Here is a 23,514-nt window from a genome sequence, read left to right on the forward strand (position 1 = left end):
ATTTGAGGTACTTTCCCTTCATGTCCCATAACTTTGGGACATCCTGTATAAGAATTCAGTTTCTTGTATGTAAGTGGCTGGGACTTTACTGTAAATGTATACACTTTTACAATAAAGTCCCAGCCACTGTTCAGGCATAATCTATAAATAAATTTAAATGTATTATAAAAAAATGGCTCTGCCGTAAATCCTATTACTCTACAGCTGAATATCTAAGTGATCGGACAGCCTGGGACTAAATTTTGATTATTTTATAGCGAAATAAATGACTGTACAATATTGTATATTTTTATTGAAAAGAGCGCAAAAAAAGAATGCTGGGAGAGTTACTTGACTCTCAGAGCGCCATTTGTTTCCGAAGCGGTAGTAGTGTCTAATATATTAGAAATAACATCAAAAAGAATTCTAAAGGAATCAATTGAGAAAATAAATGCCTTTTGTAACGTTTGTTTGTCTTTTCTTTTTTTTTCTTAACGTTTTGTTTTGATTGTTGTCTGTTTTTACTAAAAAATTTCAAAAATTTTTATAGCTATCTAATGCCACTACATATTTGGCACCACAACGTTGGTACCTAATTTATACATCTAAATAGATTGTAACAGCTGTGAACACATCGAAAAAAATAGCGGTAAACAATTAACTTCTATTTTCAGCAACACACGCACACTAAAACAATGTGACATACATGAATGTAAGCCGTAGCTTGTAATGCACACTATAGTAATAAGCCTGGCCTGTTATCATGCATTGCCAAACAGCAAGCGGATCTATTTAGACGGATAAAAATATCTGTATGGCTCAAGTACGAAGGCAATAATTACTGCGGAAAGAGCCGTCTCAACGATCCAAGGAGGAAATAGGCAGCGGCCTATGGGTTTGTAACTTGGATTTTTTAAAGGGCAAACCAAAATTCTTTGATTAGCTTCCAAGAGTTCAGAGGTGTTGTATCAAGACCTGAGTTAATAGAGTTCACATGACAACAAAATAAATTGAAGTTAAGCATAATATTGTTGAGTTGAATTCTATTTGAGCGGCGGATGTCCAGTTATGAATTTAATAATGTACAAAGTTTAATCATTAAACAGGTTATAAAATGTTAAGTAGATCTTTTAGATGATCCCAAAACCTGAGATTTGAATAAGATATCAGGAATTATGAACGAATTGCGTCTCTTGAACGGTTGGCTCAGTGGAAGAACGCACGCGCGAAACGCGTGAGGTCGCGGGTTCGAGTCCGGTATCGTTCATAAATTTTGTTTATAATGAGCAGGACGTTTTGCTGATGGTAATTGATGTGCCCTGCCCATTACAATGCAGTGCCGCTAAAGATTCATGAAAAACTCCAAAAATTCTGAGCGGCACTACAACTGCACTCGTCAACTTGAGACATAAGATGTTAAGTCTCATTTGGCCAGTAATTTCACTAGCTACGGCGCCCTTCAGACCGAAACATAGTAATGCTTACACATTTCTGTTCATGGCAGAAATATGCGCCGTTATGGTATCCAAAATCTAGCCAGCATCCTGTGCAAAGGAGCCTCCCACTGTTGTACCTACTAAAGTACCCTTTAAAAGTAAATAAATTTAAAATATTAGCGGAGATCATGTCAATGTCATGATTGATTTTCTTCTACCAAAAATAGATAAACACACCAATTGAAATTTTCCCAAAAAAATGTCTCTAAAAAGTACAAGAACCGTTTTAAATGATAAGATTAAAAGCTAATAATATCGCAATAACTAGAATATATATAAATGTTATTCAGTATTCTGTAATCAAATGTGTATTCGTGTCGCGATGATAAAACACAAGGTGTAACATACTCGTATAAGAAAAATTACTCTGTTAGTGTACGGGGATGAATACATAAACAATAACTCTGTTTGAAATGAGATGGTATGACTCTGTTGTAACTTGTTGTTTATCAAACTTGTAACATTATATATATAATGTGTAAATAACAACGACAGGACACATTTTGGGTGATATCGTGAACGTGTCATGTGTTTTAGATGAGCTAATGAGTCCATTTTTTACAGACTTCAAAAAATGATGTATAGTCATGAATGCCTTCAATTTCACTGTTATATTTCTTTCTGGGTATTGAATCTCCGGCAGAGCTTTCTGTTCAACCTGAAAAAATATAAAAATATTATGCAATTTTTATTGTCACTATTTGATAATTCGATTTGATAATGATATAAACCCTAGCACGAATTTTGAGCAATTAGCAAATAGTTATAGATACTTCAGAACTTTCAAGTGAATGAACTGATATTGACGATTCTTTTTTAATTTGAATGCTGATGCTTCACTTGTGGTCCCATTTCTTTGGGTTCCCTTTTTGAAGTGGATTGTGTCATTGTTAATTTTTTTTATTAATAATGTTATCTTTTAAAGTTTCTTGAATCGATTTATTTTCAATCTTCTCGAGGATAATAATTTCAAAAGTCAAATAAAAATCATATGAAATCCACAAATATATTTTCATACATCTTTTTTAATCGAAAAGTTCGCTTAATTATGGTTTAATTATCACACATCAATCAGGCGGAAAACGATCACTGCTGAACAAAGGCCTCCTCCACGCCTTTAGTGAGTAAAATGTTAATATATTTCTATAGAAAAAACTGCTCTAAAAAAAGTGGTAGTCTAATTAAAATAGTGAATGGTTTAAGGTAACGATGAATTAATTACAACACTTCCCGGAAATTAGCGCTCATTAAATACTACCGACTGCTGACGAGATATCATTAAAGATGCATTCGAATCATAGTAAAACAACTTCGTTTAGTTTCAAGAAGTTTGTGATAATAAATAACGTGTTACGTAAAAGTGTTAGATGTGAGTTTGAGGATTGTGAACTTTGCAATATTTCACCGTCGTACCGCGTATACAAGCAGTTTTGGGTTAATTTCGCATAATCTTCAAGTACTTTAAATCTGCCTTTACGATGCAGGAATATTTATTGATCACTTGTTTAAAAATGGGTGTCATTAGCTTATTAGCTTGCTTATTAATTTTGTTAAAATAGTTTTTCTTCCTACTAATATCTTCCCTTTCTTGGCATGCGTCTGTGCAGAATGGGATGTCGCTATGCCAACTTAATGGCTGACAGGCAGTATTGAGATAAAACCTTTAGTTGTGAATGGAACTGGCAACTACCTGTATCTTATATTACAGATAATATAATAAAAATAAAATTTACACAGCAGTAAAATAAAGTGCACAAGAAAGTGTCAAGAGGAGAAAGGTTTAGGGAAGCTTTTTCTCTAATCGCGTCTTTGATTTCTAAGAAATAAAAAGTTCAATAATAATATAAAAAAAAAAAAACATCATAGTTGTTACAATAAAAAAACTACAACCAAGCAAGAAACATGAGGCTAATTTATTTTTAAATGCGGTGAGATGAGGAGGGTCCGCCATACCAGAGACGTCAGAAACTTTTTACTTTTACTTTCGAAGATCAACGCCTATTAGTCCAGTTAGTCCGCTCATCTGTCGAAAGACTTTCACTGTAGACTTCATACATATGATAAGGGTAAGTTTTGTGTTAATATTATTTGTATAAATGGATACAAATGCGTGTTATTCTTGAAAGATATTGAGTTGCCGTCTGAGATTTGTGTGAGAATATTATCCCTATTACAAATGCGTCTCACATCTTCACTTGGAAATTATTCGAGTCTCGTCAGTAATGTAGTTTTAGACTGTATACTTAATGATCTTTAATATTGATTTAATAGACAACATTTTAATAAACATATGACTTTATTATTAGAATGAACTAAAACTTTCAATTTGATTACAGTTTTAAGTAAATTATGTCACCAACACCGGTTCTGAAACAAACGCCACAATAGTCTAGTTTAGTTTCTTCCCCTTTAAAGTACTCATTTAAATAAAGATACAATTTATAGAATAATACCTGATGCCCGCGACTTCGTCCGCGTAAATAAAGAGTTAAAAATAATTATCAATCTTCTTTAAATCTTATTTTAAGGAAGATTGCTATGGAAAACTTAACCTCCTAAGATTGGTATAGTTATAGCTCACCGACGTGAATTTCAGTTATTCACAAATCCCACGGGAACCATGGATTTTTCTTGGATAAAATGTAGATTTTGTCCTTTCCCAAGATCTAGTGTATCGCTGTACCAAATTTCATCAAAATCGGTTCAGTAGCTCGTAGTAGTAAAGGCGTAACAAAAAAAACATTCATTCACATTAATTATAATATAAGTAGGGATTGTAATGTGTCATTGCTATTGGTATTACAATCATAATCTAGTCCCAGGTCATCCGATCACCTACGATACGAAATACGATACTTTTTGTTTTATACTAAAATTATAAAAAATATTTTAATTTCAACAAATAAAGATTAATAATTGTTATAAATTACTTTTAACTCTGGCTGATTGAACTCCCGTATTCAAATCCATATTCAAATATTTTTTAATTCAAAATAGGATTTGAAATCACTTATTAAACGTCAAAAACTACCACCCATTCGAAAAAGTATGCCGCAGACCTGAGAAGAACAAGAAACTCAACGCACTGAAAAAGAAGATTTTTCGTAAAATATCGTTTCAATGTAATATCGTACAATAAAATTTATTATTTAATAGCTTGAGGGCGGTCACTCTATTCCCAATCTGTGATATCATTATGAAAGTCATTTCAGCCGACTTTACCCGAACAATCACGACAGCTTAACCTCACAAGCAGCATGCCAAAAGAAGTAACCACAAAGATATTTTTCTCAATAAATATTTGCAACGAGGATATCACAACACACTTATCATGACTCTAGTGTAGTAATTTTCACGCCTCCGAATTCCACCTCCACACAACACGCCACAAATATCAAAATTATCCCCACCATCTTGATGTGTGGCGTTCCTCCTTCTTCCACGTACAACTGAACTATGGAATATGCTTAATTTTGAGTTGTATACAGGACGATAAAGGCCGGCAACGCTCCTGAGATTCCTTCGGTGTTGCAAGAGAGTTTGGGCGAAGGAGATCACTTCTCATCAGGTTTTTTTTTTTATGAAAATAAGGGCGAGACGAACAGGACGGTCAGCCTAATACGCCTTAATAGTAATTGATACGCCCTGCCCATTACAATACAATGCTGCTCAGGATTATTGAAAATCCCCAAAAATTCGGAGCAGCACTACAACTGTGCCCATCACCTTGAGCCATAAGATGTTAAGTCTCATTTGCCCTATATATGATATGGTGACAATATTGGAAGAAATATTTATAATACGAGACAAACCTTTCCATTCAGTAAACAGCTGTCTATTGGAATAACTTTTCGGTCTGTGATTTATAGCGGGATTGTTAGTTAGTGAACTATTACACGATATTTATGTTCGGAAGTCGAAGCTGTTTTTTATATTCAAATATTTTATCCAGAATTTACCATAACATATGATTGCGGTATAAAGAATTGTAATGAACTTCTTCCCGCTAAAACGCTGATATAGAACATTGAAGACATTTTTTATGAAAATAAGGGACGAGACAAGCAGGAAGTTCAGCTGATGGAAATTAATACGGCCTGCCCATTCTAATGTAGTGCTGCTTAGGATTCTTGAAAAATTCAAAAATTTTGAGCGGCAATGCAATAACGCTCATAAAGACATAGGATGTAAAGTCTCATTTGCCCAAAAATTTCACTAACTACGGTGCCCTTCAGACCGAAACACAATAATATTTACACATTACTGCTTCACGGCAGAAATAGGCGCTGTTGTTGTACCTATCCGGCAAAGGAGCATCCCACTAGAAATAGTATGATAAATATATTATTTCTAGCACGTCTACAGTGCAGTCTTGCATCGTTCAAAAATTTTCTTATTAAATTTAATTTGTGTAATTTATCCTAGAAGGGTTATCACTTTAAAACATACCGAATTTTGTGTCAATAAAGCAAGTGTAAAGACTTAAACTTTGGACGAACGTGCCTCTTGAACATGAAAAATGCATTTGACTTCAACATTCGAAAGGAATATATCGGAAATTTTAGATTAATCGAGAGCTTTAAGGATGTTGTGTTTAATTTATTACATTTCACATAAAGGAATCTGTCTCATTTTTTGTGATTTATCCCAAACAAATTAATATCGTAAAACGGAGACAAAAATATTGAAGCGATTTGTTAAAGTAGAGGTGATGGTGATCAAGTACTCGTATATTGACTGTTTATACGTTACAGGAAGTGTTGGTACGATCCACTTTTCTTGGCATTCCCCGATCAGATCTGAAATGTATTGACAATGAGCGCCAGGACAAGAGAACTAAGAATATGAGAGATAGTATGACAGGGTTGATATGAGTAGAGGTAATGATATAAAAATTACAAATTTAAGTTGTACCTTAATTATGGACGATGTGGGATTCAAACCCGCGCCTTGGGATACGCGCTAAGGGGTCAAGGGGTAAATATCAGATTTATTTAAAAATGCCTGTTTCAAATATATCGATGTTGACGTCATTATCTATATGACGTTAGGAACTAGCCACTGAAAGAATTAATTGTCAGCAAATAAGCTATAGTTTAATACAGGAAGTACGTACATTCGTTATTAGAATGAGTTACTGCATGATTTAAAGAATAAACCAAAAAGGAAATACAAACGAATGAAAATTTGATACAGTCATCGATATAATATAAAAGTGTAACTGACCCAAAGTTACTTACTTGTCATATCTTTTTTGAAATTTTTTAAATTGAAATTAATATGAAATGCATTCTGAATTCATTCGCAAACCGACTTGACTCTTTGTATTTTTCTTTTTCTTATCTTTTCTTCCTTCTCTGCACTTACTATTAAATGAAATTGTCGTAGTTACTTTTAGTGTTAGTTCTATGTATAATTTCAATTGTATAATCTATTATGACCCAGATTGGGTGAATAAATACACAAAATAAATTAATTATATTTAACGTCCACATTGCGAGTCAAATATACTGAATAGCTAGGTATGGGTCAGGTAATACGACTAATTAAATACATAAACGATAATGTTAACACATCAATCATTCAAGTGTTAATGTTATCTTCGAACAGATTTATGTCTGTTGATAACGACCATGATGGTATAATGTGTAAATAGCTCTAATCAGTTCATTGTGCTCCCTGATAATAACCTTTGTTGCACTCCAAATTAATGTCATTATTCATTTGATAGACGGATTTGGGTTTTGATCGTCGCTGAATTAATCTGTTTCAATATTATAGATATTGTATTAATAAGGATGTAACTCAAATAAAAGTTCAAATTTCAAAAATCTATATTAAAAACCTTTTATAGCAATTTACATTTAAGCCTTTTATGTCTGTCTCAGAAACATTCCTATAACCCTAACCCTCTACGTGTTGGGGGATAAAACTTTATTATGCTTATAACTAATACATAAGGGGAAAATCCAGGAAACTGGGAAACCTGGCTATTTCATATCATTTAACGTAACTTAAAAACTAATGCCTAACCGAAACTTATGTAAATCAACACATTGATCGTTTTATATGCGTTCACCGGTATACACACTTATGTAATATATAATCATAAGAGGGGTGTGGGGTGGGGAGGATCGAGGAAAAGGGAGTAAAAATATAACTATTTTTTGGAAAATTAAAAGATTTGAAAGTTTTAGTGTGTGTTATTTGATCTACGTCTACAACCACTTATACTTCAAGTTCTTAATATACGTTCTTTTCAAGTATATAACAGTTTTTTTAAAGAATGAATACTTCTAATATATAAATGAAACAGCACTTAGTTTATGTATGAACTTACGAGTTCCGGATTGATAGAGCGATAATCATTCCGTTGAAATTATTTGAGGATACATAAACATGACCTTCGGTCAAACAGGCTAGCTTCAGCTACGGAGTAACAACCTGGTAGCACATAGAAGGAATCCAAACCTTCTCGAATATTTACCTTATTACTGGATGTATATCTTTATATGCAAAGTTGATTACGAAATTATTCCCTAACCATTTCAAAATATTCGAAAATGCCCAAACGTTAATGTTGAAGTTCACTTCTCTTCACTCTCGGAGTGCAACCTGTTATTTTGTCAGATTTCTAATTATAACCGAACCTTAATTATTAATCTTATATAATTGAAAGCGATTTAATTAACCACCAATAGATTTGATCTGCATCAAGTATTCAATTAAAACGAGCAGTATGGTTTGCTGATATCTACGTTAAAACTGCTCCTGCGGGAACTTAAGCCAAGTCTTGACTTACAAGAGAATTAGCGAAACTATGCTATCTCTTCAGCGCACTTGAGGATTTGTTGAGATTTCGGTAAGTTCTAATGAATTAACTATAGCATATTTCAAACGTAACTATTTAATAGAATTCAATGCAATTGAATTCCGCAAGAACAACAGCTGACATTTACTGTGTACAAACACTTTCCATAGATATTAGAAAAACCTAAAAAAACGAAAATTATTGTCACTATCAAAATCAAATAATTTTATTCAAAATAGGATATGATATTGACATAAATATGACTTATTGAGAGTCACAATCTATCACCCAATCGAAAAAGTATGCCTCAGTCCTGCGAAGAACGGACGCAAGAAACTCAGAATTTGAATTTCGCAGCACATTTGGTTTGTATCGCTCAACAAAAGACTTACAGTTGTGTCTGTTCCTGGTGTTAATATTATGATAATCACACTTTCTATCTAAATTATTATCTAAATAAATTATTATATCATGATTCAAATACATGTTACAAATCCAGATATCAGTGATGTGAGGAATCACTTATTCAAGTTAATATACGAATGAAACTTTAAAATGCACTACAATTGATGAAAGGATAAATGGTGAAAAGAAGCTCAGTGGCAGACGATATTACATCGACATGACGACGTAAGCTATGTTGCTATAATAAAATGTCAAAACGCTCCACAACTAAAAGATGGGATTAATATTTTGTAAATCGTTGGCACAGTGTCTTAAATTTTGTATTTTACTAAAATATCGACACCTTTCCTGTTCGCGTTCACAATACTCTCTTAAATATTCTGTGCTGTACGATTTTTTAATCTTATAAAGTATGCAAGAAAATTACGATGTCTATATTGATGTACGAAGAAACAAATAGGTACTATACTGGCATTAGTTTATTTTTTTATTTATTACTATGAAATGAGTATCACATATTAAACTATGCTACGCTAAAAATATTGTAATTTACTAGCACCCTTGCCACGTGATAAACTCCGCATCGAACTGTCATCACAGTTACATCCCGGTCGTTGTTAGTAATCAAAATATTTCAGAAGTTTTACGACAAAGGCAACTCAATCTGTCAAATAAATTATTTCAGTTAACATTTATCAGTAAAATAGAAAGTTTGCATCCTGAGAAAGCCCATTCGTCGTATCCGCTAATAAGTAATAATAGTCGTATTCGATAATACTCCTTTTAGTGTATGTGAATCTCTCAGCCTCAAAATTTAGAACATTTTGCATTTTCCCGGTCTTCCGGAAGGAATCCTGCAATCAGTTATGCGATGACTTCATTAGCTAAAATATTTTATCTTGTTCACCATCTGGGCTTACCTTCACAGAGCGGTTTTAAAGATCATTCTTGCATGAACAACCATAAATGTGGAATTAACTTTCTTGAGCGCTGCTTGTAGGTCAGTATGACATTAGCATTTTCAAAAACGCACGTACACTCACCTATGCTTTATTCACTTATGCTTTTCATTTTTGGTGCTACAAATGTTTATGGGTTATGGCGAACAATTACCTGCACGCTTTTTTGTGCACCAAAGAATAGTCTTTCATTTTTAATTATGATCGCTTTCATTTTTGAATTTGATTAACCTCTGACATAGGAAATAAACGTTGTTCCAAAATATTTAGTTTAAGTTTCTTTAAATATTAATAAGTTTGATACAGTGTTTACATTCGGCAAAACACGATTCCGTAGGGCTTTATATACGTCCAGACTAATATTGCAATCTAAATATTGTCCATTTATTTCTTAATTACTAAGGGTTTTTGAAGGAATATCGTAAATAAAGAAAAAACAAGAACCTGCGAACAAAAATTTTTGTTTATATGCATAATAGTCTGTGAAATAAATGTTTTTGCATTTAGGTATATATTTGTGACATGTTAAATCTATACTAAATTTATATCTGACAATATAGTCATTAAAATTGTATAAAAGTTTTAATTTGAATTCAATTTTCTTTTGCTCCTCATTCAATTCGTTTGAATGAATTTGTTAAAGATCTTCTTTTTATTTATTTAAATTGGCTTTACCCACGGTTTATCGGTATAGGTACCGACTAGAATGAAACAGGACGTTATCACAAACTACACTCACCCTGATTAAGGACCTCTGTATGGACCGAAACTAGTCGGAACCTAAACCGATAAACTGTGAATAAAGCCGTTTTAAGTTAATTATAGCTCATCAAAATTTTAATAATTTAAAGATATTATATATATATTATATATTTATCTATCTATCTATATAACGTATTAATACAGCATTAATTTAAGAATAGATCGTAGCGTTTACAAGCCTAGTGTAGCGCTATGAACTGTATATAAAACATATTATTTTCTAATACTTACTGAAATATAATAAGAAAAATTTCAGTAAATTAGGATAAATTATGTGTAGCTATAATATTTTAAAACTTTGATCTAACTTTCAATATTTATTTGAATGAGTACTTTCGCTTAACCTACTAAGTTGAATACTTACAATATGTTAATCCATTCAAATGAAAAAGCTTAATTTAGTATTGGAATGAAAGTTTTAAAGAATGCCAATTATATGTAAGCTATAAACATCGATTATTACTTAAGCTATTGTGATGTCTAAAAACAACAAAATAAATAAATTTGAAGGAAAAAATAGCTCATTCAAAAAACATTACTTGTTCATGACATATACCGAATATTTCCCTTCTATTGTCATGAAGTCAACAGCAGTTGGTTCAAGTTCAAATGAACAACAAGTTACATCAGAGTCGTAGGATCTCATTTCAAATGAAGTTACAACTTATGTATTCATCCCCGTACACTAACAGGGTAACTTTTCTTATACAAGTTTGTCTTACCTTATATTTTATAAGCCATTGCATAATATTATGTTAATATGTAACGAAGTCAGAATTCAAATAAGGGTTACATTTACACATATAAATTTATTGCCATTTTTATGAACATATACTAAATTTTATATATAATATTATATTGGTTAGAAACAGTCATAACGGTCATTTACAATCTTTAAATTTAGATCTAAGCGACTCTCTTGGTCCCATACTATAAATTGCCCAAACAGCTCTTTACTGCAAAAATAGAATAATTATCAACATCATTACCCCAGAATAATATACCATGTGACATAATGCTGCGAAAGTAACTAAAATAAACCAATCTTGCAGTTTCAATGTCTGTTAAGGAACGAATCTTTTTTACTGTGAATGCAGCAGCACTAAGTCTACTCGACAAATTTTCTATATGATGCCCCATTGGAGTTTGTTATATAACCTTATTCCAAGAAAAACAGCGGTATCAACTATGTCTAATTTCTCGTCTTTAATCTATATATCGACTGGCACTTGTTTAAAATTAGGTAAAGTAAATTTAAAACACTTCGTTTTATTACGATTAAGTAATAAGTTTTTAGCTTCAAATCATTAATGTACAAATCGACATTTATCCTTTGAGATGTAAGGGAGATCATTTATATGAATAAGGAATAGAAAAGGTCCTAAAATCGAGTCCTGTGGCACCCCCATTTTAACAATTGATCCACCTTTAGTAGTCTACAATTTAAATAAGAATGGTGAATTTTTCTGACTAATGTTTCGTGTTCAAGAATATCAATCTACGACATAACAAATTTATCTGATATGCCCCTAATATCATTTGTCGCCTGATTTTCAAAAGATTTAAAAACATTTATAACAACATAGAGTTAATAATATTATCTTTCAATATTGAAAGAGCGGATTCTGGTGGTGAGTTCAAGTGTTAGATTATCATAAAGAAAAGTATTCAAAACGAGTAATTATATATTTGTAATTCATTTTAAGAAGTGTTATAACAAATAATTCATTTCTTAAATGTATACATAGGAAGAGAGAATTAAGCTTGCGTACTTCGCGAGATTTCCCGACCACGTCTCGTATACAAGCAGTTTTGGGTTAATTTCACGTTAGCTTTATGCACTTTAATGCTGCTTTTACGATGCAGTAATTTTTATACCTTCCTTGTATAATGATCTAGGTATTACTTTAAGTGTCTAAATAATACTTACACTGCAATAAAGCAGCTTGTTAGTAACTTTCTTGAGCACTAATGTTTCTATAAATGTAATGAGTATGAATTAAGGTGGTTATTTAAAAAGACGGAACATTCTTATAACAAAACTATAATTTTTGAACCTTTTCTATTACCCATTTATTTTGCAAATGACTTCAGTAGTCTACTTGGGTGTTACAATTCCTAAAAGACCCATTACCAACGATATAAAACAAAGCATGTTTAGTTTTGTACCCCTGTTAATCACCGTGTATTAAAACTCTATATTTCATATTCACAATAATTGCTCATTTAATAGTATATATAAATCTTTTATCATCGCAGTTTTAAGCGTTGTTGTATCGGTTTGTATTGGCTTTATGCAAGCGACTAGTTTCTGTGAATCAAGAGTTCCCCATCACGTCATATATGTTTTTTAGTATAGCAAATATTTAAAAATAGCAAACAATTCTTACAGAATTGAAAAAAAACAAGGTTTGTATTACAGTATCAAAAGTTTGCATGTCTTATGTGTAAGGATAAGAGCACCTATTTAGTGATTATAAGACAACAACACCATGTTAATTTATCCTGCAAATAAAGACTATTTGATTTCATTTGAAAAATATTTGACTTTGACTTTATCGGCTATACAAGAAAATACGGGGTTCATGATAATTTCATTGCAGTGCATTTAAATATACATATGTTTATTATATTGGTATATATAACATGAACTTTGACATTAATTAGTCTAAAATAAAATCAAGTAATAGAGAACACAAATTAAAGCGATTTTTTAGCATTTACATAAACAAAACAGGTCTACGTTACAGTACTTATAGTTACTGAAAGCCAAAGTCTATTATGAAAATATATAATGACATTTGATGCTGAAATAGAATCATTGTTTGATAAAAATATTATAAAAGCTCTTGTGTGAGTTTCAATAGTACTGTTCAGTATGAGAAGAGCTCAGGCCTTTGTTAATCAAATTATAAATTGCAGCCATCCTTAAAGTTGTGCAGCTTCAATTACTTGGGATTATTTTTCATTGTTTATTTATGGTAATGTTAGTTGGCTTGTAATAAAAATTTATACATTATTTTTAATATATTATATACAAATTATATATTATAGGTATTTTCTACCTGTAACGGATAAAACGGTTCAACGTATATATTATAATATATTAATGGATTGATACGACCTGCCTATTACAACGCAGTGCCGCTCAGGATTCTTGAAAAACCCAATAATTCTAAGCGGCGCCTCAATTGCGCTCGTCACCTTGAGACATAAGAATATGTTAAGACTGCTAGCTAATCTAGCCGGCGTCCTGTGCTATGAAGCCTCCCACTGGTAAATAATACCAAAATTACTCGTTATCTTTAAAAGTAAATAAAGTACAATAATGTCAGTATGATCACGGCCAATTCTTAGAGCGGCTCTTCACAATATATTATTTGCATCCGAAAATTCTATATATTGAGCTTTTGTCTTACCATTTGTTTTACTGAGCCTTCATCGCCTGTTATTTGTAGCTTTAATTTATTAAAACGTACTGAGAAAGTATTAATGTGTGATTAAGATTGAATTTATTTTTACCAATTAATTTAAGCCCACACTCTCACTCACAGATAACATTTTTTAACTCATACTTTATAAAAATTACAAACATTAAGCTCCGATGAAGTCATAGGCGTATTCATGCCCAGCATTTGCAGGGGAATGCATAGATATTATAATTTCTACTGACGCACGGGCGGTCCCAATCAGTTGAGTATCCCACAGATCACCTAGACATGGAGCACCACATTCTGTTGAGTTGTTGATAGCGATGACAGATCTCAGTCAAGGCTCCTCTTGTTACTTCCACCCGTAGAAGGTCAAAAGCATCCAAGATTTAATGGGTCCATTAAAGCAGCAACCTAGATCAAATATCAGAATCATTAAACATGGGTTGAGGCGTTTGACAAAAGCAAAAATCAACTGGCTGGTGTTCTTCCAACAAGCTTAACAAATAGGTAAACAGTGGAATCGAAAATAAAGTAATATAACAAATACAATATGTAAAAAAAGGTAAATGTGAATTTAGCAAAGGCCTTTGAAATTGTTAAACACAAGGAAATTTGTTCGAACCAATAATCTTATGGACTTTCTCAGTAGGCCCTAGTCAATCTTTCATTCGGGAGGTTCATTGGATCGTTTTTTAATGAAATGTTTTCTTACGAGGGTATATTTCCAAATAAACATCTATACTTTACGATCAGATTGAAGATGCAATGAATAGGGGCCTCTCAAGTGTATCAGGAATAGTATTTGTGTGAAAGTGTTATTGCGAGCGGGATAAGCCAAGGGAGTGTGTTAGGACCGTGGTAAGTTGAAAATTGTAGGCTCTGGCTGCTATTCTGCATCTGCCTCAGGAGCAAATAGCGTTAAATGAAGAGAAAGATGATTAATTATTTTACGTGTTTGTACTTTTATGGTATTTGACATTTCAATTAGTACCAACATTCAGTTATGATAATATTAATAGAATAATTTGTAACCTGTTAACAGTATATTGTTTCAGTTATTATACTTAGTATATTTTTAGTAATCGTAATATTATAAAATCACATTTTTTATTATTATGTTGGTAGTTTCGTATTGGTATATTGGTAGTGGGGTTTTTATTGTAAATAAATACATATACTTTTATTATTATTAAAGTGGTTGGACGCAATACTCTATATAAGAGCTGCACTTTGTTGAACACTAGCATGTGGGGCTTGATGTTTTATTATTGCTTTGCTCTATGTATGACCCAGTTTCTAAGAAGCCAATTTGGCTACCAGAAGATCGCGCAATCGAGATATCAACACACAATACTAGGTGAGGCATTAGGGATAGTATTTTCGAAGATACTAATGCGACGAATTTTTTATTTTAGTGGTAAGAGCAAACTTAGCTCTTCCGGTGGTAAATTCAACAGGGCTCAGTTTACTGTATTCCTATACATTTTCAAGGTCTTGTCGTGTGTTTGTTACAAATCAATAATGTGCTCTTTTTAATTCTCCAAATGCATTCAATTATTTAACCGTTATCTTTTGACCTTGCTTGCAAGTTACACGATAATCATTTCCAGGTATTTTTACATTGTAATACTAGTAGGAGGTTCCATTGCGCAGGATATCGGCTAGATTATTGGTAAATATTGTTGTGTTTCGGTCTGAAGGGCGCCGTAGTTTGTGAAATTACTGGGCAAATGGGACTTAACATCGTACGTGTCAAGGTGACGATCACAATTATAGCGTATCAATTACCATCAACTGAAGGTCCTGTTCATCTCGACCCTAATTTTCATAAAAAATTGTTACTATATATTTGTAATCTATTTCCATTCAGACGATCAATAAATAAAAAAGTAACAATTACCTAGAAATTAGTTTTTTATGATCTATTTCACGAGTTAAAATCAACTAGTCCCCTAAATAATTATCCCACTTCTGATTTTAGTAAGAGTCTTTAGAAACGAGGAGTCTCGACCAATAAGTAATGTGGTTCTAGATATAAAAGTGCTTATTCAAATGCTAATTCTGTAAGTTAGTCACAAAATCACTTTTACGTGTCTTAAATTGAGATAATTATTATTATTTTGTATATTTTTAATACATCGTCATTTATATTTATTACAAAACTTATTTGAGAAACTAATTTAGCAGCTTTGATCTCAATGCCGTTTGTCATCCAAATATAGATATTTTGTTCTACAAATTTAACAGAGAATTTTCTTAATATAATATATATATAATATGTTTAAATTGACATATTAATAGACCTTAAATATAACTGGGCAATATGTAGTATAAGTGGATTCAGTAAACCATAAGCGAACTACTAATTTTGTAGAGACGTATTTGCATTGCTGAGTTCTTCGAAATGTTGCAGGTCGGAGTTTCATAGCGTTGAATATTTTATTGAAACGTATCGTACACATAAATATACAAATAACTTAAAATAAAACTGAAGGGCACTGAAACAAGGAGGCAAACAATAAACAAACAGACTCTGAAAGAATACTACCTATACGTAACAAAAATGATCCCAACTCAGCATGTTCGCTGGTGTGAAAACCAACGCTGGTCTTCCGTTGGGCTATTTGGTGACGTCACGCTAAATATAATTTTAAATATGAAACAATAATTGTTTTAGCTAGTAAATTAACAAAACGATAAATTAATATTTAACTAAAAAACTATCTTATATACTTAGAATAATAACGCTTAGAACGTGAGTAGGCCCAAGTGAAATGAAGCAGTTTCAATGTTTTCGTTTATGACCACATAAGTTTCCCGCCGCGTCACTGTCATTCTTAATAAGCTCTGCATAAGAGGTGTTTTAAATTAATTTCTTAGTTATTTGATACTTTGCAGTTTTTGAAGTCGGTTTTTTTAAACGTTGTTTTTATTGGACAAATAAGTTACATTTGTAATAAATAAATATTAAATAAGTAGGTAATATACTTTTATAAAGCACAGGTGTCATGTTTCAGTGTTTCGTCTTGTTTCTGATGATTCGACAAAACTGTTTAATTTTTAATTTAAAACTATGTTTCTTGCATTGTAGGCTCCTCATTGGCGGTGGGATATTTCCTTAATATGTTTTTTAATATTGACACACTTTTATGCAAATTACCCCATTTCTTGCCCCGAACTAGGCATAGCCTGTACTATGGGTACAAGACAATGATATATTTAATACAATATCCTTACTTAAACATACATATAAACATCCATGACTCGGAAACAAACATCCATATTCATCATATAAATGATTGCACCTACCGGGATTCGAGCCCTTGACCTCTAGCTTAGTAGTCAGGGTCACTAACCATTCGGCTATATGGCTCGTAAATTATTATATTGTTCCAACACTTAGATGCAGTATACCGAAATTTCCTCTAAAATCTGCTGAGATGTGTTGTGGAATTCTGATTTCAATAGCAATTTTTATTTATTTATTTATTTTTTGCTTTTACAGCGACATAGGACCTGGGCCGTGGAGGCCGCAAGACTACGTAACAACAGTCGCGGCTGTGTGCTTGTGGGAAGGAGAGAGAATAAAAATGAAGATGAAAAGATGAGAACAACACACTTGCCAGCGAGTGTGGTGATGTTTTGTGTAATGTATGTAAGTGTGTATGTATGTGTTAATGAGTGTATGTATGTATGTATATAAGTAGTGTAAATGTTTGTGTGCATGTATGTTTGTGTTTGTGTCTGTTTGTGGAGTGTGTTTGTGATTGTGTAAGTGGTGTATGTCAGTCGGTCAGTCAGTCCGTGAGTGAGTGTAAGTGGAGTGAAACGCTTACAGGACGAGGACTAACGTCTTGTCGGGTATTAAAAGAATGTGTGGTGTGTCTAGGTTTCGGGCCGCTGGCCATCGTCAGTGTCGAGTGCCATTGGTTTGCGGCGGTTGACCGCCCCTACGCCTGCGAAGGCGGTGTGTGCGTGTCTGTGTCGGTGTTTGTGTGGGTGCCGCGTTCGCGATGGTGATGTAGTTATCAGGGTCTACCGTGACGTGCTTGGGACGTCTTATTGGGTTGAATCTATGGTGAAGGGGGGTGTACCCACATGCCTTCCTAACCAAATAGTTGGGATGGTTAGGCGCCTTGTCAAAGTAGCGTCGCGAGATCTCTTTAAAGTGTTGAGCTATCGTCGGAAGCTCTAGATCGCGGTGAAGATCTACGTTTCGGACGAACCACGGGGCTCCGGTTGCAATGCGCGTGAATTTATTTTAAACTACTTGCAAACGACGTAAGTAGCTCGGTCGGGTGTGCGCGAACACGACGCTTGCGTATGACAGTATGGGCCGTACGATGGTTTTGTACAGCGTCACTTTGTGTTTGAGCGGAAGTTTGCTTCGCCCACACACAAGTGGATAAAGGGGACTGAGGACAAATTGGGGGCTCTATTGCATACCGTATCAATATGTTTCTTGAAGTTCATATTGCTGTTGAACGTGACTCCTAAGTATTTGTAGTCCTTCACCCACGGTATGGGTGTTTCATACAATTTAATAACGTCGGTCGGTTGTTTTTTACCGCGGATGCTATTCGCGTTACCAAAGATTACCGCTGCACTCTTGGTGGGGTTCACTTCAATCTTTCTGAACCAGTTGCCTATTTAATCGACGGCGGCTTGAAGCACTTTAATGTTCTTGCTTAAGGTTGAGCGGTTCATAAGAGCGGAGCCAAAGTAGAGTGCCGTATCGTCAGCGTACTGAGCGAGCTGGACACTCGGAAACTTGGGAATGTCGCTCGTGAAGAGCGAAAAAAGAGTGGGAGAAAGGACTGATGATGCCCAGCCCGTTCCGGTCCAGAAGCTTAAAGACATCTTCCAGCGCTGCGGTGAACAGCTTGGGCGATATGACATCGCCATGTCTGACTCCCCTCTGCAGTCGGATAAGCTTCGAGATCTGATCGTGGAGACAGACTGACATGGTGGCGTTTTCATACAAACACTTCAACGCTTCGATATATCGATAATCAATGTGGCACCTCTGAAGAGACTGAAGCACCGCCCAGGTCTCGACCGAATCAAAGGCTTTCTCATAGTCCACGAACGAAAAGCATAGTGGCTGGTTGTACACCTCTGTCTCCTTTATAATCAGCCGCAGCGTATGTATGTGATCTGTGCTGCTAAAGCCTTTTCGGAGTTCAGCTTGTTCGGGAAGCTAGAAGCCGTCAAACCTGCGAAAGAGAAGATTCGTGACAACCCTAGAATACAGCTTATAATATATATGACTCTGGTGATATGGGAAACTTAAGGAAGTTTTTAAAAATAATTTTATCGACTTTTTTGAAGAACAGCACCACTATGCTTCATGCTTGCGGCTTTTTACCCTCGAGGATAATGGAATTGAACAGCTTCTTGAGGATCTTAAGTACAGGAGTACTGCCAGCACTCAGAAGCTCGGCTGTAATACCATCATCACCCGGCGCTTTGTTGTTTTTAAGCTGTTTTAGGGCCATACAAATCTCGTACAGGCTGAAGTCTGATATATGTTCGGTACAGTGACATGTTAAGGTGCCCAAGGTCTTCAACGTGCTATATTAGCTGCCAAAAACACGGATCTAAATCAAATAAAATTCAAAATTCAAAATTAAATTGCCGTTAAATTAAAGACATACAAATCAGTTGATTGCGCAATTAATCAAGTTGATGTCGTCAACTATCCCACAGAATTTTTAACCTTTATGGATTTTTCAGGATTGCCACCCCATAATCTTCATTTAATAGTAGGATTGGTAGTCATTATGCTACAAAATATTAACCGATCACTGCTTTATACTACCCACCCACGCTACAAAAGTATCGGTGAATAAATTTAAGTAACAATGTAATCGAAATAAGAATTATATAATGAAAATATAAGGGAGAAGAAGTGAGGATATCCCGCATTCCAGTGCAGGTTGCTATCGCAATTTATCCATAATTAATCACCGGACATCTTTTAAGTATTTGTGTCGTTCATCTTGAAAACCCTTGCTTCTCTCATGTATGTTGCCTGCTCCCGCGTTGGGAAAATTTCAGCTTAATTTCTTAACGCGCCAAGTAATGAAACAAGAAATATTGTGCGCCATAAAAGATTAGAATCATATCATCAGTATCATCAAGTTTAAATTATTGAAGTCTACGAAATGGACAACTTGTTTCGGTCTGAAGGGCGCCATAGCTAGTGAAATTACTGGGTAAATGAGACATAAGGTGACAAGCGCAATTGTAGTGACGCTCAGAATTTTAAGGTTTTTTCAATAAACCTGAGCGGCACTGCATTGTAATGGGCAAGACGTATCAATATCCATTAGCTGAACGTCCTACTCGTCTCGTCCCTTATTTTCGTAAAAAAAAAGCACGATGACTGTCCGGGCAGAAAGACCACAAATAATTATTAACTCAACATCTGTTTAATGATATATATTTGAAAACACACACAGTGATGACAAAATGACAAATATTGTGACCGTTACATCTACAAACTTTAGCATAACCCCTTAACCTACTTAACACAAAACAAAATATTGAAAGAAATATCAATACTTTCAAGTATTACATCTCAATAAAAGTTAATTATTTTAGAGAGTGAAACGTGTTTTAATGCATGAAAAAATTCTATATATTATAATCAAAACAACTTCATTAATGTTTATATATAGTTCAGTAATTTAGGACCCATTTGAAGAACAAGATGAGGAAATTTTACAAAATTTTACAGTGAGTTTAAATCTATACTATGAAACTAGTATTGCAGCGCTGAGAAGCATCTTTTTAAATAATTTATTATGTGAATATACTACTTATCACCGTAGCTACTAAAGCGTTGCTCTTGGGCTGGGTGTGAATCTCAGCCGTGCAATTTAATGGCTACATTTTAAAAATAATACTTTCAAATCTGTGTCAACAAAGTAATAGAACAGTACTTTTACTTCATAGTACTAGAGCGCCCGTATTGACGCACGCACACATACACACGATCCATACGGCCGCTAAGCAATCTTGGGAAGACAAAACTATTGAGTGCCGCGCCGTGAAGTCTCGGCGGATTGTTTGCTGTCCGAGTTAAATTAGCTGCGCCGCGTCGTTGGTCTTTTTATATGCGCAACCCTAGCGCTCCGCCTAGACGTAGGTATATTTTACAAGGAGGCCGCTGATTTAAACTTCTGTTATATTACATATATTGTGTCTATGGTATCTTCTAAGGTATAATACATATAATATAGTATTAATGCTAAATACAATTTGTAAACAAATTTATGAACGATGCGGGTGTCCGAGTGTTCTTCCAACTGCGCCAACCGTTCGAGTCCCGTATGGTTCGTAAATCTTGATATGCCTTGTTCAACTCTCAGGTTGTGGCTCCATCTACAGGATCTTTACAGTTGATAACCTGCTCAAGCCAAATAATTGCTTATTAGGAAATTGACTTGAGATATCACTCTTTTAGAAGTGAGTTAGAAGAGCGCTCGGACGGAACCCGAGAGATCGCGGTCGAGTCCCACTGTGATCATAATTTTGGTTACAAATTTAATTTAATTAATCCCAGAAGTGAGGGATATCGTTGTAATAATAACAAATTGTTTAAATAATATTATTATGCTGTAAATATCTATTTGCATCAACAAAGTAAATTAAGATTCTTGTTACTGCTTTTAAAAAAAAGCTGTAAAAATCCGAATTCAATACAAATGAGTAATTTGAATCATCACAATTAAATAAGTAACCAAGATATTCATTATTGTTACTGGCAACATTAAGTCTAAGAAAGTATTGAGAACATTTCGAACTTGAACGGACGAGCGTCGATGTATGCGATGAATCTCTTTATTTTCTCATTTTCCTTTTCATCTGAAAGAAGAAAACAGATTGAATCACAGAAGACGTTGGCCATCATCTTTCATAGATAAAATAATATTTTAAGGTAAGTTAAGGAAAGATAATTTAGCATAATATAATAAAATATTTAATTTAACAATAACACGGCTGCTGATTATTGTTTGATTTGGTGTTAAAAACATTTTCAATAATAGCAATTAAAAATGTATTAAATTTGTTACGAAATTCGATTGTACATATTATAAAGTATGAACAAGATATATTAAAATGGGAAGACCTAATATAGTGTTAATACTGACTCGGTTCTCATATATTATAGTTTGAAACTTAGTATACAGTTACATATTTTGCAATTGATTGTTTTATAAAAGAACTAAGCATTGAATTTTCATATAATATATTTATATTTGAAAACTACAATAGACGTGACATATTAAATACATGCATAAAATTACCAGTAGTACTCAAAAGCAGGTTATAAAGCATCTTTTTCATTTTATTTGTTTCATTTAGAAGCATTGTTCCAAATATTGCTGGTATCATATAGTTATGTATTGCTTCCAGAATAATAGAAAAAAAATCAAGACCGTGATCCCCAAAACTAAAACTCTGAAAAGAAACGGAATATGACGTATTTACTATAAATTATGACTGTATTACTTTAATTGTATAACAACTAACACATTATATACTACCCGGTAATAATATCTCTGGGTCTGACGCCGATGACGTCACATCGTCGCTTTATTACGGTGTGCAAAACAAGCATCAATGCGATATTATTATTAATAAATAAACAATGATTTATTTTTTCTGTATTATTGATCGATGTAAAGGTGTTGTGTTGTGATGCTGATTATTATAATTATAATGATGAAAAATCAATGTAAGAATCTGGGTCTTAACCCAGTACAAAAAGTATTTATTTTTGTATTATATACATTAGAACTAGTACAGCGACAAATAACAATAGAATCTACAGAAGTATTAACTGTAAAAATCAAAACGTTACAATGAAAACTTCAAAAACAAAACAATGATGGCATGAAAATACACTACATACAAGGTCTTGAAATGTCGGGTCAACTAAAATAAAAAATGTAACTTTAAAGATTTGCCGGTCCAGTATGGACTAACTTGCAAGAGACAGAGATAGGTGAAGTCATTGGAACAGGTATTTGTCGAAGGAGAAGCTGTTGTTGCAAAACCGATTGTCAGTAACAATTGTACATAAAATTGTCAATTATTGTGAAACGGCAATAAAGGCTTATTTTTTAAATTATTTAATATGGATAAAAGATACTAACTTCTTAGACAAAATTATTTACGATTTTCTGTTGTTACTTACATATATACCTTTATAAGTTACTAGTTTTTATTTTAATAAATTCTGTAATTTAAAACCTTCTATCAGAATGTCCGAGGCTTGCGTATAAAAACACATAGCTATGACAGTCGAATTTATTGAAACGATTATGTATTGTAATGTAATTGGTTGAATCATGGCTCAATGACAGTATTTTATCACATGAGTTATATGACGACAGGTAGACGATATACAGAACAGATCAAGAAAGCTGTAATTTTTACGATAGAAAAGAAGGAGGGTTTTAATATATCGAAACGCATGCGTTGTTGGGAAAGTAACTGTGAGGATATATGCGTCTCCCTCGAATTTTCCTGGATCTAAACCGATTGAATCAGTTTGCCTTATACTTACTTACCACCAATTAATCACAATATGCTGCATCACTATTTATATAAATGGGATTCTGTATTACTATTTACTATAAAAATAATTCTAAATT

The sequence above is a fragment of the Leptidea sinapis genome, chromosome 36, assembly GCF_905404315.1.
Source record: "Leptidea sinapis chromosome 36, ilLepSina1.1, whole genome shotgun sequence".
Lineage (NCBI taxonomy): Eukaryota > Metazoa > Arthropoda > Insecta > Lepidoptera > Pieridae > Leptidea > Leptidea sinapis.